This window comes from Rhamphochromis sp. 'chilingali' (genome assembly GCF_963969265.1).
Source record: "Rhamphochromis sp. 'chilingali' genome assembly, chromosome: 11".
In the NCBI taxonomy this organism is placed as follows: Eukaryota; Metazoa; Chordata; class Actinopteri; order Cichliformes; family Cichlidae; genus Rhamphochromis; species Rhamphochromis sp. 'chilingali'.
In genome coordinates, this window is record NC_137938.1 from 27571491 (window position 1) to 27590421 (window position 18931).

Consider the following 18931-nt stretch of genomic DNA (forward strand, 5'->3'; position numbering starts at 1 on the left):
ACACACACACACACACACACACACTTTTTAAATTTATATTCCTGTGTTGTCAACTATCCTTTAACATTAGCAAACAAACTTCTGCTGCTTTTGTTTTCACTTAGACGTGCAGATATCAGTAGATGTCAGTAATTATCACCATACAACTCCATGGAACAACTGTGTCAACATGCACGCCTTCCACTAATGACACAAAAATCAGCAAGTAGCTCCGATTTGTTAACTGCCAGATTTTTTTGAGACGCAGCATGGTCATGCCAGTATTTTAACCCATTGTTTGGTTTTCCTGACTTTTGCAGATGCATAATTAACAATTGCTGAAATTTACAGGGAAGCATACACACAGAGGCCAAGAAGAAGAAAAAAAAGGTCAGTGAAAGCAGCTGCACAACAGTTACAATTACCATACCTAAAAAATACTTTCAAATCAGCAAATGCAAACGCTTTGTCAAGAAAGCAATGTGTGAAATTCCAATCTCCCTAAGGCATGCTGGATCATCTGCCTTGCACCGAAAGTGGATTGTCTAGTTACACAGCTACACAAAGCACATCTGTACTCACTGTTTCACCACAGTCCCCACTGAAACCACTTCACCAAACCACTCATCAGAATTTTCACCACCTCTGTATCAACTTGGTATTTTTTGCCTCCATTCAACGCCACCACTCACACGGCTCAGTCCTGAGCTCAAAATCCCTCTGATTGCGATTTGTAAACTCTCAGTCAAAGGGACTCACTCCAGCCCTGACTCTTCCTTTCTCTGTTGCCCTCTCCTGTCAAATCAGTGGCTTTCGAACTCTGCTTATCAGCCCCGCTGCCCCGAAGTCAGGGCAGTTGTGTGTTTTTTTTTTCTTTTAGAAAAATAAACAAGAATTTGCTGATACTGCTGTGATGACCTTTAGCTAAAGTTCTACTTGGATCCTTCTTCATCATTAATGACTACTGAGGACTGTGGGATGTAGAGTATGAACTTTTCTTGCCTAGTAAAATGGAATCAATGCCTTAGACTAAGAAATCACACCTCTGCCCTCTACTTCTCAATCAACCTCTGCCATTTAACCAAGAAAGGTGCCCCCGGAGCGTCTGTATTTCTCCCTCTCTCGCTGGTCAGACTTTCCCTTATACAAGAAAATGAGCTTTTTTTTCTTTTTTTTTGGTTTTGTTTTTTCAAACAAACCTAAAACTTTATCCCTGGTCTTCTGTGTTCTGCACCTGGGTTATGGTTCAGGCCTTATACTCTCATGAACATAACAAGATAGGGGGAATAGGTCTTAGGGGTTGGGCTACCTTCGTGTTACCTGAACAGCTTTAATATGTCTTGACACTGATTCTACAACTCTCCTAAACTCTCCTGGTGAAAAAAAAAATCATGTTATGTTTATACTCAAATACATCAGAGTCCATTTGTGCCTGTGGGATAGGTGTCCTGATATCCCGGAAGAAACCGGTTCCATCACAATAATGCCTCATGATAGGATAAATGCAATAAATCTTCATTCATTAGTAGTAAATCATCCCTTTAACGGGAAAACTGGACCCAGATCATGCAAAATGCCTATGGCACAGCATAACAGAGCCACTAGACCCCTCACTGAAGGAATCAAGCTTTCAGCTGTTTCATTTATTTTATCAGCCCTCTTTACATCTAAATTTCACTGGGACTTTAGAGAGAGAGAAAGAATAGAGGGGACATTTGTACAAGCAAAATGAGATCCAAAGCTTTCTATTCATGTCTGTGTTTAAAGGTTTTAGGAAATGAATCAATGAACTGTCTCCTGACCAAGCTGCCCAATTTCCCTACTTACCAAGGCAAGTTAAATGCACCCAAATCCATAGTGGAGCTACCAGATCCCTTAAGTATTCATGTTTGTTTTCTTTTTATTTTGATTTGTCCTTTGAGTGTACGTCTGGGGATTAAACATTAAATTCGCTTTGCCATGTAATAGCCATGAGAGGATGCAACTGGTATCAGCTTCTGATGCAAAGGATGGAAAAAATGTGGGTAAAATAGAATTCTTTTTCTGGAAATGGTAATATTCTAAAGTAAATTAATTCATACGAGTATTTAGTTTTTCAAAATAACAGTGCACTATTACACCAAAATTTGTCTCTCTCCTTTTAGCAGCAAATTGCTGCTATTACAGATATAGAACCGTCCCTCTTCCAAATCCTAAGTGGGAACTGCAGCCATTTTGGCACAAAAAATGTTCACGGTTAATGATTGCTCTCCCATATTTGTTTTTTCCCCCCTTCTCTTCTCTCTTTAGTTAAAAATCAGCATGATCTTGTTTGATAGACATGTTTACCCAAGCTCTGGATGGAATTCATTAGCCATAATTAAGCGTTTACTTGATCAGGAGGGTAAAAAAAAGGATTATGTGAAGTCAGATTAAAGGGAGCTGAGTGAAACCAACGAAGAGATTATCAAGCACTGCCAGGCAAGCAGCCTGCCTTTGGAGATGGGCCCTCTCTGATCGCTATCTCGTTAGTGCTTTATTCATCAAGCGTAAGCTAATGCCTAAAACAAGCTTGGCTTTATCCAGACTCTTCTGCAGGAGCCCAGCTCTAAAGATGTGTTATTGACCGATGGTGGAGTGTGTACGCTAAGACAGACACGAGTTTAAAATGCCTATAGAAGAGAACAACCAGCCACCTCAAACTTGTCTATGATTTAGAAAGAAGGGCGCAGTGGCTGGGTCATCTTTGCGGTCCTTGCTGGAAATTGTAAATGCTACATGCATTGTCTTTCTTTTCCTCTCTTCTTTTCCGTCTTTGTGTTGGTCACTGAGTATCATTAAATCACACAACCTATGTGTTATACATTGTGATGGACCGTGCAGCGAAGGAAACTCGGGCACAGGTTAAAGTCTAAAAAAAGGGTTTTTATTTAACCCCAAAACAATTGATTCAATTGTACAGAAACATCTAAATCTAGGGCCCATAAAAGAGGTCAAAATAACAGAATTCTACTCAAAAGTTAAAACCAATACTCAGACAAACTGACCTACCTAAAAAAGACAAAGGGGAAACATAAATAGTGGCTGATCAGCCCACAAAAACACAAAAAAGGGGTAGAACACAAAAAAACTAACTGAAACTAACATTACAAATTCCAAACCCCCCCATCATGATCCAGAGTTATGGTATGAGCCAATTTACAGTTCTCCATCTAGGCTTGCTCCGCCCCTTTTCCACTTAAGGGACTGGAGCAGCTGCAACTGAGGTAACTCAGACAACAAAGAGATTAAATCATACATAACAGTTTAAACTAAAATGTGCACACTTATTTTAGAATACTGTGTTATGTGAGTATGTAAATTAATTTTAAACCAAAACTAGTTAGTTATTATCCTGTATTTAGATCCTATATTTTAAGAAAGAAAAATGTGAGTGTAGCGTTATGTGTAAGCCTTTACACTGATATTTAGTGGATATTACCACTGTTGATATTTTTATTATTTTTACACTTCTATTCATTGCACGTCATGAGACATGACTATGGTCTTCATTTAGTTATTTGTAAAACTGTGAGGTATTTGATCCAAAGACAAATACAACTGATGCACGCACATATACTGTCTGCTTACAGATCAAGTTACACGTGTAAAAATACTCTTTTAAATGCCAACTACAGCTATTCGGGTTTGAAATTGTAATTGTCAAACTGAGAACTCAGTGAAACGTGTCCATTGCTGTGTGATGGACTACACCTGATGTTACTCTGCGAGAGGTTCTTGAGTTCAGTAAATTTCAAGGTAATCAACATTTTACATTGACTATAAATTACCTTGCAAGTGTTTCCCACTAAAATTGTGCAAACACACAGCTAAAAGTCTGTATAAGTGACAGGAAGAGCTGCCAGCTCCTGCAAATACATCACTGGGTTTAGATCCTTTCTGATTAGCAATGCTGATAGTTACAGAGTTACTTTACACGCACACTCAGTTTTCAAACAACAAAGACCTGAAAAATCTTGTGAACCGCAATACTACCACAGGTAGCTGGGAAAACAGGTTTTGCTGTTGTGATGTTAAAGAATTGACCTTTTGGAAGTAAATTAAGTTATTTCACATCAACTTTTCTGCATCCCATCTTTCCATTTATTTTCTTGCACGTGATCTTTGTCAACAGAATTCCGTATCAGAACAGAAATAGTAAAAGACACCATCTCATTCTCTTCACACAACTCCTTGTAATAACAGGTCAGGAATGTTAAAACACTCCTGACCTGTTGATTTAAGGACTGCAAAATATACCCTGTCTGATTTTTCCTGGAATGCTGAAAGAAAACAGTAATGAGACCTGTGAGAGATGCCAACTGGTTGGAAACCAAAGAATACCTGCTGCTGGCTGAGATACAAGGCAGCCTAGTAAGCCAGACGTAAGGATTACTGGCTTTTCAAAGAGAAAGCAAAACTATGGATTTAAAGTTTACTGCATGAAAAATGTTTAATTTAGCTTTTTTTTTAATGTTTTCATTTGATAAAAAAGGTTGCCAAATTATTTGAATTATCTAATCACGGCATGGTGCATCTCAAAAAAGTAAACATTCATATATTATATTGTATGTGTGTGTATATATATATATATGGATGGATGGATGGATATATATATATATATATATATATATATATATATATATATTATATGTTATATAAAGTGAAACACTGGAATTTTTTTCTTTTATTTTGATGGTTATTGCATGCAGATCATGATCAGACATCCAGTATAGCAAATTATTACAATCATAATACATGTCAAAATATTTGAATATTTGATTTCAATAGTAAATTGACACTGAAACAATTTGTATCATATATATTGAAAAGGTTGCTGACTTAACTGGTATCTAGATCACGATCCAGATCATCATAACCTAAGCCAAAGATGTCCATTGCTGGTTGTTCGCAGCATATTAAGTTCAGTGGAAGTGAAAAGTGTGGCAGGAAAAGGTGCACAACCCACAGGAATGATCACAGCTTTGACAGGATTGTCAAGAAAAATTGAAGAACTTGGAAGAGCTTCTTAAGGAGTGTACTGAGACTCGGGTCAATAGCCTCCACACACACATCTAATATAAAGGCACTCCAGAACCAATGTCAGGAGCATCTTACCTGGGCCAAGAAAAAGAACTGGACTGTTGCTCAGTGGCCCAAAATCCAAAGTTAATAATGCATTTCAATTGGAAATAAAGGTCCAAGAGTCTGGGAGAAAAGTGAAAAGGTACGAAGTGTTTGAATTCTGGTCTGTGATGATTAGGGGTGACATGTCATCTGCTGGTGTTTGTTGGCCCACTGTCTTTTATCAAGTCCAGAGTCAATGCGGCCGTCTGCCAGCAGATGTTAAAGTATTTTATGCTCCTATCCCCTGACAAGCTTTATGGAGTTGCTGATTTCCTTTTGCTTCCCCAGCAGCAGATCGTATGCAAAACTGAAGTGCAGTATACAAGTACACTGAACACATTTTAACTGAGTCATTAAGATTGTGGAAGAATACTGGTACATGGATTTGTAAATGTGCAGTTCACATTCCCTGGGCTCTTTAAATCCAAGAGTGCAATTAATACCACTTATTGCACTGACACATAAATGCCAATTGAAGTTAAAACTTATGTATAGAAAACGGAGAAAAAAGAAGACCTTTCTTTTAGCACGATCATAGTAAGAACTAATCAACTTCTGAAACATTTGCTCTGCGTGTTCAACTCTGCTTTTTTTACCTGTAGAAAATTCAAGCTTTGGCTCCTCAGTCTGGGTTTTCGTGTAACAGAATCCACAGTCTCAGCTTGAACTTCACTCAGGGTCAGGAGCTCTTCTGCCATTGCTTTATGTTAGCATGTTTTATTCCAGGTACTTGGAGAGATTTCATGTTTGTAGAAATATGCAGTTGTTTCTGGATTGGAACAGTTGATACTATACTGCGATACTCTTTGTCTTAAGAGCACAGAATTCAAAAGGTGCATATCACCTTTCCACAAAAGATGAACACTGCTCTACACATGGATTGGAATCAGGTGAAGGCAGGGAATTTGATGAATGGTGGTACAAAATTGACAGCTGACGGTTCCAAATTACATTTTTGCATATGCCGCTTCCCTCCATGCAGCAGGCTAGCATTTTACAGCAGGTATGAATGCCGAATACCAAAAAAATACAATCTAAAAAAGTTTTCCATACCAAAAATGTATTTTTTGGCTACTGACTGTTTAGTAACAGATATGAACATCCTGTTAAATAAATAAAGTTTGTTGTGTTCCTGCTGGACCTATACTGTATGTGAAGCAGAGTTTGCTTTGACCTGGAGTAGCACATTAGTCTACAGTGGCTTGCAAAAGTATTCGGCCCCCTTGAACTTTCCCACATTTTGTCACAAACATGAATCAATTTTATTGGAATTCCACGTGAAAGAACAATACAAAGTGGTGTACACATGAGAAGTGGAAAGAAAATCATACATGATTCCAAACATTTTTTACAAATAAATAACTGAAAAGTGGCGTGCGCGTAATTATTCAGCCCCGTGAGTCAATACTTTGTAGAACAACCTTTTGCTGCAATTACAGCTGCCAGTCATTTAGGGTATGTCTCTACCAGCTTTGCACATCTAGAGACTGAAATCCTTGCCCATTCTTCTTTGCATATCTTGTCAGGATGCATCATAAAAAATGTGGTTAAATATTTAAAATCAGTCACAGTCACTGATATACAGCTTAGAGGAAACATTCATTCTTCGAGTGGCAGAAGCGGCTAGGCATATTGCTTAAATTCAGTGTGATATGCTTTGAAGAATGTGGCAGAGTTGTCTGATGAAATCAAATAGAAACAGGAACTGATGCTCTATTTACTCTGCAAAGTATAGCTCCAGACTTTAAATACTCTGGTCATTCAGCCAATATAAATCCATTGTTTCTTTGTAGATGTTGAGTAAAACTCATAAAATAATTTGTTATTTGTTGGTAACTCTTGGTCAAGGATAATTGGGTTTGATTATTTCCCTATATAGTATTAATAAGGTTATGTTACATTTATTTTGTTAATTTGTTGTAGTAGAATGCATTCACTTAATTAACAGTCTGTGTAAACCCTGCACAGCAAATCCAGCATGTCCAAATTAACACTGTCGGATTTGATTTCAACACTATTAAAGTGTCTATATGGGTCCACACCAGAGAGTGTTAATTTAACTCTTTTTGGAGAGTTGGTACGTTAACTCTGATTTAGTGTTAAACACCAAATCTGTCTGGAGTTGATCATTTAACACTTGGTGTTAAGAGTTTATATATTAACTCTCAAAGAGTATTTTAGTTTAACTACGTAAGAGTTATCTTCTAATTCATTCTAAAAAGTGGGAATTTTACTGTTCTGATCTTCTAGAAATTTCTTTTGGAAATAAACATTTACTAAAAAGATGCAATGGTTGTTGAAAAACATTTATTCTGAACTGTGCACCACAATTTCAAAACATTTTCTGAAAGATGTAACAGTATACATGTTCTCACTTTCATTAGAATTTTGTTTATCAAAAGGTCTGACATGGTAAATGCAAATAACAGCATTCTCATCACTTATTTCTTCAATACAATATGCATGTCCTTCATTCATCACTTTGTGGAACTTCAACGCACTTCTGCTCTCCCCCATATTCCATCTTCACAAGCATATCCTGTGCGGAGATCGAATAAAAATTAGTTGACATTAATTAATGGCACAAATAATCCAGTAAACAATTGCAGCACAGTAAAAAAAAAAAGGAATCCTCTTTGAGCCATTACTTGTGTAAAGTATTTTCCCAAAAGACAAGGACACAGGCAAAACCTCAACCTTTTTCATTTTTACCTAAACCGTGTGCACAAAACTCTGGAGGGATCTATGCTAACGTAGAATCCAGTCAGGACATCTGCTACTGCTGTTTGCTCGTTTGTTTGTTTTTTATGGGGCGATCGTTTTCAGGCTTCAAGTAGCACCATTATACCAACATTTCACATTCTAGACGTTGTTTTAGGTGTATTTGACCAAAGATTTGACTGAAAATTCACATGCAAGCTTTTTTTCAAGGCTGTGGTATTTGCCTGCAAACAATACCTTTCTACGGTGGCCCCTAGAGACAAAGCATGTATAAACTCCAAAACACTTACAAATTCCAAATAGCACGCACAAACTCCTCAACACATACAAAATCCAAAACACATGCAAACTCCAAAACACATGCAAAATCCAAAACACGTACAAAATCCAAGACACGTACAAGCTCCAAAACACATACAAAATCCAAAACACGTACAAAATACAAAACACGTGCAAAATCCAAAACACGTGCAAAATCCAAAACACGTGCAAACTCCAAAACACGTGCAAACTCCAAAACACGTACAAAATTCAAAACACGTACAAAATTCAAAACACGTGCAAAATCCAAAACACATGCAAAATCCAAAACACGTGCAAAATCCAAAACACGTGCAAAATCCAAAACACGTACAAAATTCAAAACACGTGCAAACTCCAAAACACATGCAAAATCCAAAACACGTACAAAATTCAAAACACATGCAAACTCCAAAACACATACAAAATCCAAAACACGTGCAAAATCCAAAACACGTACAAAATTCAAAACACGTGCAAACTCCAAAACACATACAAAATCCAAAACACATGCAAAATCCAAAACGTGTACAAAATTCAAAACACATGCAAAATCCAAAACGTGTACAAAATTCAAAACACATGCAAACTCCAAAACACATACAAAATCCAAAACACATGCAAAATCCAAAACACGTGCAAAATCCAAAACACGTACAAAATTCAAAACACGTGCAAACTCCAAAACACGTGCAAAATCCAAAACACGTACAAAATTCAAAACACATGCAAAATACAAAACACGTACAAAATCCAAAACACATGCAAAATACAAAACACGTACAAAATCCAAAACACGTGCAAAATCCAAAACACGTACAAAATTCAAAACACATGCAAACTCCAAATCACAACGGAAGTGCTCCAGGACGCTAGGGGCAGTGTTGAGCTCGATTTGTAAAATAAACGGCAAGTTTGTTGCAAACACATGGGCGCTAGTCTCCGTTGCCTAGCAACTATGATACTAACAGCTGGAAACGTGTCATACAACTTTTTTTGACAGAAATGAAGGAGAACATATTTTTTTTCATTTGTTTGTTTGTTTCTACAAGAGCTTTGTGTGATTTGATAAGTATCTGAGGCTGAGACCACAGGACAGTAAAACATGATTTTTGGGCTTCATTTCTGTACTGAACAGTCATTTAAGATTAGCTAGTAAATAACAATTAGCTAATGTTGTTCATGAGACTAAAGTCATATCACTTTGGTAATGTAAATATAATATGGCCAATATTATGGTTATTATATTAGTCATTATTAGGTATTACAGCAGTGAACATGAACTCTTTGTCAAATACTGAGCTTCAGTACAGATTCAAGTTGCAGTTATTTACATGTCTTACCACCTTAAATCTTCACTCAAAGACAAGTATATAGGAATGACTGCCAAATTTATTTGCCACTGAAGCCGAAGGATGGCATCTGAATAAAACCTCTCTTGACATGCCTAGATGACATTAAAGCTTGGTTGGCTCTAAACTTTTTAAATTTGAATGAAAAGAAAACAGATTTGTTGGTGTTTGGACCCAGTGGCCCCTGTGAGTCCTCTTCTTTTCATTTGGAACCCCTGGAGGTTTATTTTAAACCTGTTGTTACTGCCCTTGGTTTTAAGTTGGACCAGTCCATTTTTATCATTTAAGGCGACTGGCAAGAGTGAAATCGTTTCTTTCTAGGCAGCACTTTGAAACCGTGATCCATGCTTTTATTTCTTCCCCTGTGGACTACTGTAACGCACTTTATGTGGGGGTCAGTCAGTTGTTACTCTGACATCTGCAGCTGGTTCAAAATGTATATTGACAGTGCATATATAGGTGTATCATATATAAGAGACAAATGTTGTTCCTTCAGTATGTTGGCATTACTAAATTTGGCTCAAATGCTTACATACATGTGTAAAAAGAAAATGTACAAGCTGTGAGCTGTTTCAAATCAAATCACTTTTATTGTCACATCACATGTGCAGGTACATTGGTACAGCACATGTGAGTGAAATTCTTGTGTGCGAGCTTCACAAGCAACAGAGTTGTGCAAAATACAATAATGTAAACAAGCAAAATACAAGAATGGCTACATCTGAAACTAATAAATATATGTACAATATATAATAGTATATATATGTTTCTGATAAAATGAAGAGTAGACTGATGTATTAAATATTCCTTTATTGGGTGAGAAAATCAGACCATGTCATAACTGCTTTAAGTCATACAGAATAGATATCAGAGCTTTAAACAGGCTGGCGTCTGCTAAATGGGTCAAACTGGGCAGAAAGTATACAAACACATAACATCCTTATAGAATATGATGTAACACTATAGATCAACTTACCTCAGAATATATAAAGCATATAAACAATTACAGCAATATGATGCAACAAACACAGCAGTGCTACTGATCCAAAATACTCAAAGCTTCATAGAACTGAAACAAACATTTATTTTTAGTTCCATTCTGCTGCTGATACAGACTTTAGGTTTCTGAACATCAAACTTGTTGCTGCCTTTCATAGTGTGTAACTTGAAGGCCCTGAGTACTTTCTCCCACACTGGAAACACTGGAATGATAAAATTATTTGAACATTACCTAATAAGACTGATTCAGGACAGACAATTAGTTATTTTAAACTTTTCTAGCAGTCCTTCACAAACAGGGAACAGTCTGTCTATTCTCTCCATCTGTCAGCTGCTGCTGGCTCTTCCTCCTCCTCTTCCTCACATACTGCTGAGATTGTCCTGGTGGATCATCAGGGGTGCAAAGCCTCACAGATGATGTAATGCAGTGGGTCCCTCAGTCTGTCCTCACTCTGGACACTTGCAGGTGTCACACATAGAAATCAAATGTGTGATAAGCTGCAGGATTCAAACACAAGTGTGACTTATAAATACATGTTCATACTTTTATTCCACAATCAGAGAGAAAGAAACAGAGAGAGAGTGCAGGACAGACAGACAGGTGACAGTCTCAGGTGTACACACTGCTACAAAACAGCACCAGAGAAGGAGGATTTAGTGTTTGTGTCATTACGAGTGCTAAACAAGAAGAGTTCCCAGATGGTACAGTGGACACATGTGTGACTCCTGTGATTAAAGCATCTTTCTTTCAGCTTAAGGAGTGAACCGTCAGCTGACTGACATGACTGACTTTAATTACGCATAAAATCATCACATTCTCTGTAAGATTAAAGTCAGCTATTGAACGGCGAATATTTTGAAGTGAAGGCTTTAAAACCAAGTTAGTACAAACGTCGCTAATGTCACATAACTTTCCCGACATGTTGCCAACAGTAATGTTTTAATGTTCTTCATTATAAAAACATTTGCGCATAAATAAGTGACATAATATTCAGTACTTACTTCTGGAAGTTTACTCTTCGTCCGCTCCGCTTCCGCCGTTTTTTTTTCGGCAAAATTATCCAAACCACCGCCGCGCTATGAAGTCTGGGATATGTTGGGCCATGAAGGCTACACAGACCCATCCTTAAAATTCAGGGAAATTAAGGACGCATTTGAGGGCCGCATTTCGAGCAGCCTTTGAATTGGGACAGTCTTTGTCGTGTCGCTGTGACATAATCGGCCTTAAAATGCGGCCTTTAAGGCTGCAGACCCCAAATCTGGTCATTGGTACTTCCTGGCTTGTGTAGTTACTAGGTAACAAAAGCTCAACACTGCCCCTAGCGTCCTGGAGCACTTCCGTTGTGTTTTGGATTTTGTACGTGTTTTGGAGTTTGCGCGTGTTTTGGGGTTTGCACATGTTTTGTATTTTGCACGCGTTTTGTATTTTGCACGTGTTTTGGATTTTGCACGTGTTTTGTATTTTGCACGTGTTTTGTATTTTGCACGTGTTTTGTATTTTGCATGTGTTTTGTATTTTGCATGTGTTTTGGAGTTTGCACGTGTTTTGTATTTTGTACGTGTTTTGTATTTTGCACGCGTTTTGTATTTTGTACGTGTTTTGTATTTTGCACGTGTTTTGGATTTTGTACGTGTTTTGGATTTTGCATGTGTTTTGGATTTTGTAAGTGTTTTGGAGTTTGCACGTGTTTTGTATTTTGCACGTGTTTTGTATATTGTACGTGTTTTGTATTTTGTACGTGTTTTGTATTTTGCATGTGTTTTGTATTTTGTACGTGTTTTGGAGTTTGCATGTGTTTTGGATTTTGTACGTGTTTTGGAGTTTGCACGTGTTTTGGATTTTGTAAGTGCTTTGGAGTTTGCACGTGTTTTGTATTTTGTACGTGTTTTGTCTTTTGCATGTGTTTTTTATTTTGTAAGTGTTTTGGAGTTTGCACGTGTTTTGTATTTTGCACGTGTTTTGGATTTTGTACGTGTTTTGTATTTTGCACGTGTTTTGTATTTTGCACGTGTTTTGTATTTTGCATGTGTTTTGTATTTTGCACGTGTTTTGTATTTTGCATGTGTTTTGTATTTTGCATGTGTTTTGGAGTTTGCACGTGTTTTGTATTTTGTACGTGTTTTGTATTTTGCACGCGTTTTGTATTTTGTACGTGTTTTGTATTTTGCACGTGTTTTGGATTTTGTACGTGTTTTGGATTTTGCATGTGTTTTGGATTTTGTAAGTGTTTTGTATTTTGCACGTGTTTTGTATATTGTACGTGTTTTGTATTTTGTACGTGTTTTGTATTTTGCATGTGTTTTGTATTTTGTACGTGTTTTGGAGTTTGCATGTGTTTTGGATTTTGTACGTGTTTTGGAGTTTGCACGTGTTTTGGATTTTGTAAGTGCTTTGGAGTTTGCACGTGTTTTGTATTTTGTACGTGTTTTGTCTTTTGCATGTGTTTTTTATTTTGTAAGTGTTTTGGAGTTTGCACGTGTTTTGGATTTTGTAAGTGCTTTGGAGTTTGCACGTGTTTTGTATTTTGTACGTGTTTTGGATTTTCCATGTTTTTTGTATTTTGTACGATTTTGTCTTTTGCATGTGTTTTTTATTTTGTAAGTGTTTTGGAGCTTGCATGTGTTTTGGATTTTGCACGTGTTTTGGATTTTGTAAGTGTTTTGGAGTTTGTACGTGCTTTGTCTCTAGGGGCCACCGTACCTTTCAGCTAGCTAAAACAGAATATTATGCTATCACCGAGCAACATGGCTAATGCCTTTCACACAGCTTTGTCTCAACTCCAAAGAGCCACAGAAGTAAAAGCTAATAACAATTGAAACAATCTTTGAAAAAATGACTTACCAAGCATGGCAAACAACTCAAATATGTAGAGCAAAATGTTCTGAAACGGCTTCACTTCAGCTTCGATTGGAGCCGTGCTGGGGGCGGAGTCTGTGAATTTACTCTGTTGGTGTCATAGCCCCTGTAGGAGTTCAGAGTTAAGAGGTCAAGAGTTAATGTTTCCATTTTAACACCTCCAGATTTGACAGCGAAACACTCATTTTTAACACTCGATTTTAACTACTATCATTTTACACCTCAGAGTTACATTAAAAGAATGTGACTCTACTTAGAGTAAAATTAACTCTACTTTTGCAAGGAGACTATTAACACCAAAAAATTTAACACTTTTGAATTTGCTGTGTGGTGATGGTTGTTTTGGAAAACACCAGTAGATTAGTAGTTTGTGAAATACTCAGACCAATGTGTTTGGCACTACAACCATGCCATGTTCAAACTCACTTGAATCACCTTTCTTCCTCATTCTGATCTTGCTCAGTTTGAACTTTAGCAGCTTGCCCTAATGATGTGAGCCCAAATGTAATGTAAATGCTTTGCTGCTATGTGATTTGCTAATTCCATATTCACATTAATGAGCAGCTGAATAGGTATGTGGAAAAACAGTGACCATGAATGTACGTGCATTTTTAAAGAATAGGAAAAACAAGAAAAGGAAATGTCTTAAAGTAGGCTAAGCTTAAAGTTGCTTTTCATTTCCAAAAGGGAGTTGCGAATCTGCCCATTCTGTTCCTTATTTAATTTAATTGTTGGTCCTGAATGAAAGGAAATATCTTTTTCTACTTCTGTTTTCTTCCCACTGAATTTTCAACCAGCGACTTCTCAAGTTTTCCAACCAGAGGCGTTCCTTATATCCATTTTCTTTATATCATTACCCCTGTGTGTTGTATTACCACAATGCAGATATCAGGACTCATTTCTCAAACTTGTTCACTTTGCACAATGAAACATTTGCATGAATGCACACAAATACTGCGCACACACACCACAGTAAGCAAACTACACGAGGGTATAACAACTTTTGATGTGCAGCAAGAAAATAAATCAGCTTGTACTTGAATATGTGCACATCAGAGCCCTTTGGTTATTGTAATTACAAAGTGCAATAAATCAAAATAGAAATTGGAAGCACTTTCTGTAGCTTTTCTCTCTCCCAGCTGATTTTTTTCAGAAGATCCTACTGCTGATGCAGCTTTTCATGAGACAACAAGCCCTGGAGAATTGCGCATGTCTCAGCAAATACGAGAAATCGACATCAGGGGTAATGAAGTGACTGAAATAAGAGTACGTGCTGCCACATGGAGTTGTAATAATGTTTTCTTCCAAATGATCTGATTGTAGGGTAATAATTAGCGTGCTTTTGATTAACTTTGGACAAAAGTCTTTAACTCCTTAATGGACATGTCGACTCTGAAGAATTCTCATGCATTACATTGTAATTACATAGTTTAAGAGCTTCTATGAGTTGCTCGTGTGTATCAACACAAGACATAATCCAGAGTGAACCATAATGAATTTGTTAGTAATATTACCACTGGATAGGACTTAGTGACTTATTATTTTCACTAAAGAGAAAGGTGACAGATGCAAGCCAGCTCCAAACACACTATTATTTGCAGTAAAATCATTTATAAGACTGACAACTTATTCTGTCGAGGATTTAAAGACAACAGTTTCACTCTGCTTGCCGCACTAAAACGGAAGAATAACACCATAGTAAAAGGTGAATACAAAGTGCATCTCTTGCAGTTTTCACTATGACTTTTCATTCAGCTGGGCTTTCTTTGACAAGCTACAAAAGAATGCAGACTTCAATTTTACCATTGTAGAATTCATTCCAGAGGTAAAAGTACCAAATTCCAAAGATGATTCCATGTTGCTGCAGTCAGCGAAGTCGGATTATGCAGTATTAATACTGCATTGCTCTAGGGGAACATGTCATATTAAGTTAGGTGGCAAAAGAAATGCATGGCTCAAGGTTTCTAGGCTTCTAGAACATTTCATGCAGACTTAGTATGTGGGGCCGTGGCAGAAACAGTGGGGCAGAACTCCAGAGAGCATGCCCTTTCAACCAACCCTGAGGTCAGTGGGCTGTCACTATCACTCTGCAACAAATGTCAACACTCCATTTTGATTTGTGTGTATTTCAGAGTGACATCTGAGTTTTTGCAAGTCATGGGCAGATTGCATAGTATGAAGAGTCAGTATGTATGAAAGATGTAACGCAAAAGAAAATTATTGTTAAATTCCTAAAGTGATTTTTTTTTTCTGCAACAGGCCAAAAACTCTGCAAATTCTGGAAAAGAGAAAAAGAACTACATAATTACAATCCTTTGGATGGTGAATACACATGCAAACTGCATACAGTACACTATAAAGATCAGTGCATATGAGTAGGGGAATGAGTATGCATCATCTTATTTGACAGAGATCTGCAAAAAATTTCGTAATGTTTAACAAATGTGGCTATTATGTGGATGTAAATGAAGCCCCATTTATCCAAAAATGATAAAAGAAAATTGGGGAGGGTCCGGGTAAGAAAACATGACTGGTTTGACACAGTTAAAACTAAGGATGGTTAATAAGCATTCATGCCTCAGTTAAGCCAACTCTTAGAAAATTGCACTAAGATTAGGAGCCATGACTTTACATCTTGGTTTTTTAAATCTTAAGCATAGGATGTACCCACCATGCAACTCTGGCAGGATATAAACTTGACATTGCTGATAGCTAGCAAGCTAGATGTTAGAATGTAACCATAATCGAAAATAAATCTTTAGAGTTACATTTATAGTTCTTGTCTTTCATTAGAAAGCTCAGTACACTTAAGCTAATACTCATGAGCTAACCTTCGCTCACTGAATCGCATTAAATCAACACAATATGGCCATAATTGTTGTTGACTGGTTGTGATCCAAAATATATCTCCACCTTTCAAGATCTTTGCTAACTGTTCAGTTTATTTTATCTGTTTTCCACTTAACCAATCCAACAGGGACAGGCCTGATTTTTAACAAGCAGCAGACAATTTTTTGGGCTTTCACTTTTATTGAAGCTAGTGTCTTGTCTGTGCCTTGGATGATTGCTTCAGTCAAGAAAGAACAAGATGTTATCAGAAAATGTGGGCAACCCATGATGAAGAATGTTCTCTGGTTTCCATGGCTACTGATCCTGTGTAGCGGAGCACAATTGTCAGTCTCAATTACAAAACGGCTGATTAGTATCAAGGTACTTGTGCCAGAGGAAGTACTAGAGCTTTTCAGAGCCACAGGCAGCTGTGCGACTGAGGGGCAATCAAAGTGTGTGATTGCCACCATTTCATAAGAACTCTGTTTAGCGAATTAGCTAAAAATCAAAAAAGAGGTCAGAAATGCTCTGATCACCTATGAAGAAGGAAAACTTTGGAGTACATCTTCTTTAGACCTTACATGTTGCGAACGTGAACACATTTTATTTTTTCTTATAATGCATCTACCGTGAATTATAAATATTCCTTTCTTAAAGCATCAATTTATCCACTCTCCATTTAATTTACAGATGACATTTAATTTAACCAGTGTGGAACCGAGAACTTTGTGGCATTTCAAAGCTAATTAGAATGATATAATAGAAGAAGAAAAAGGTTCGTAGGTTATTTGTTAGAAATTTTTTGAATGCAACATGTATCCAAAGAGAAGAAGCCCTTATTTATCTCTGTTGGTTCGCCTGGGTCAGGAAGAGGACACAATCAAGCTAATAACAAAATTAGCCTTGATCAAATTACTTCTGCCTTGGTGGTTAATGATACTGCAAAGTTTGGAGCCCCCTGGAGCCAAGAATGCACATTTATCTGATGTTCGTAGTGCAGATTAAGTTAAATTACCTTTAAAATCACAGAACACTAATGCTTATGGGTCTGTAGTCCTTTAGGCTTCCTCAATAGTCCCTCCTCATAACACAGTTTCACTGTACCTTAGCAGCATCAAATGACTTTGACATCTGCGTTGTCAGCATACTTTCGCTGCCATTTCAACTTAATGTGAAAGAAACTAGATGGGTAGACATTATGAGGCCTGTGATAAACAATGTTCTATCTTTAACCTAAGCTCTGTAGCTCTAGTGTCTTGGTCAAGGACAATTCCAGTGTAATATCTTTACTATGTGGGATTGGATCAAGTCCTGCCATGGTTTCTGTCTGTGCCCAAGGCCACTCTAGTGCCCAGTCAGACTTCACAGCCACAGAGCTCTCAGTCTCCCGGTGGGAGCTCATGCTCAGTGTCAGGTGTCAGGTGGAGTTATTTGGGCCCCGGAAAGAGGACTCCATTGTTTGTGAAAACCCCAGTCATTGTCACAACACATCTCTTGCCGCAAGGAGAGATGTTACAGGAAAGCTTCTGTGGTGATCTGATCTCTGTTAGTAGAGTTAACTGCAACAGGAAATGTGGCTTACATCTACAGTAAGGTTTCATGCATCTGAATGGGTCGCATAGCTACAACTGCCTTGGGTGAAAGAGCAATGTACCAAAAAAATATAAAATAAAGCAAATCTTTAATACCTTACAATCATACCTCAAATCTACTATATTGAAAATACATTTATTTATTATTTTGTACTGACCAATTATTTTGGATATAAAGCAGCGAAAAGGCAGAGATGATGGTAGAGATGCAAAGGAAGCAATGGAAAAGTTTCCTTGGAGCAAGAGTGAATATGATACCTGTCACTCTACATTTCAGCTTTCTTATCACGAGGCAGCCAGCGCAGATGATGCGTGGTTTTTGTCATGTTGCTCCAGTCAGTCTTAAACAGAGTGGTTAAACTGACTTGACTATATTAGCGCTTGACTTTCAGATGACCCTTTTTCACAAAGACTCCAGAAAGAGCACTGCATATTTATATGATTGATCTAAAAAGTAGTAGGTTGATAAAAAAAAAAAAGCTTTTTTGCAAGTCCTTGTGAATTGAAAGAAATTAAAATGAGGGGCAGCAGAGAGATAATTCAGAAATTGAATGGTGATAAAACTGAGCCTTTTATTCAGTGTTTTGTGAATTTACAAGGTCACCTTGCTTTTGACTACAACAGCAACAGGAATTCATGTGGCAGTTGCTCTTATCTTATTCACGACTTTCGGCACTACAGTACAAGAGAGGCACATCCATACTGTACCCCCAGGCCTTTTTGCAGCTTGACATGCTGCTGTACTGTCTGCTTAGCTGTCCCTTCTGTGCTCTGCTGTGGTATCACTACACCTAGTCTACACTCTTTTTACCTCTGGAATGACCTTCCCACTTCAGACAGTCATAGCTGTGGCTCCAATCTTCCATCATAGGGTGAACATCACCTTCTGCACACTGAACAAAAACAACTCTTACTCCTCTCACTGCAATTACTCCCTGAGAAAGCCCATTTCATCTGTCTTTTGCTATTATTGTATTTATGTTATGAGTCTTGCCCTTTGCTCCTACAACAGTGATATACAGTTACAGAAATATCTACTAAATGTGCTTTAAATGGGACATTAGTTATTTTGGTAATTTTTTAAATTAAATTCTACTTCAAGTATCTCTTTCCTCACTGTAACATACCATTGTTTGTCTTGTCTCCTTCATGCGCCG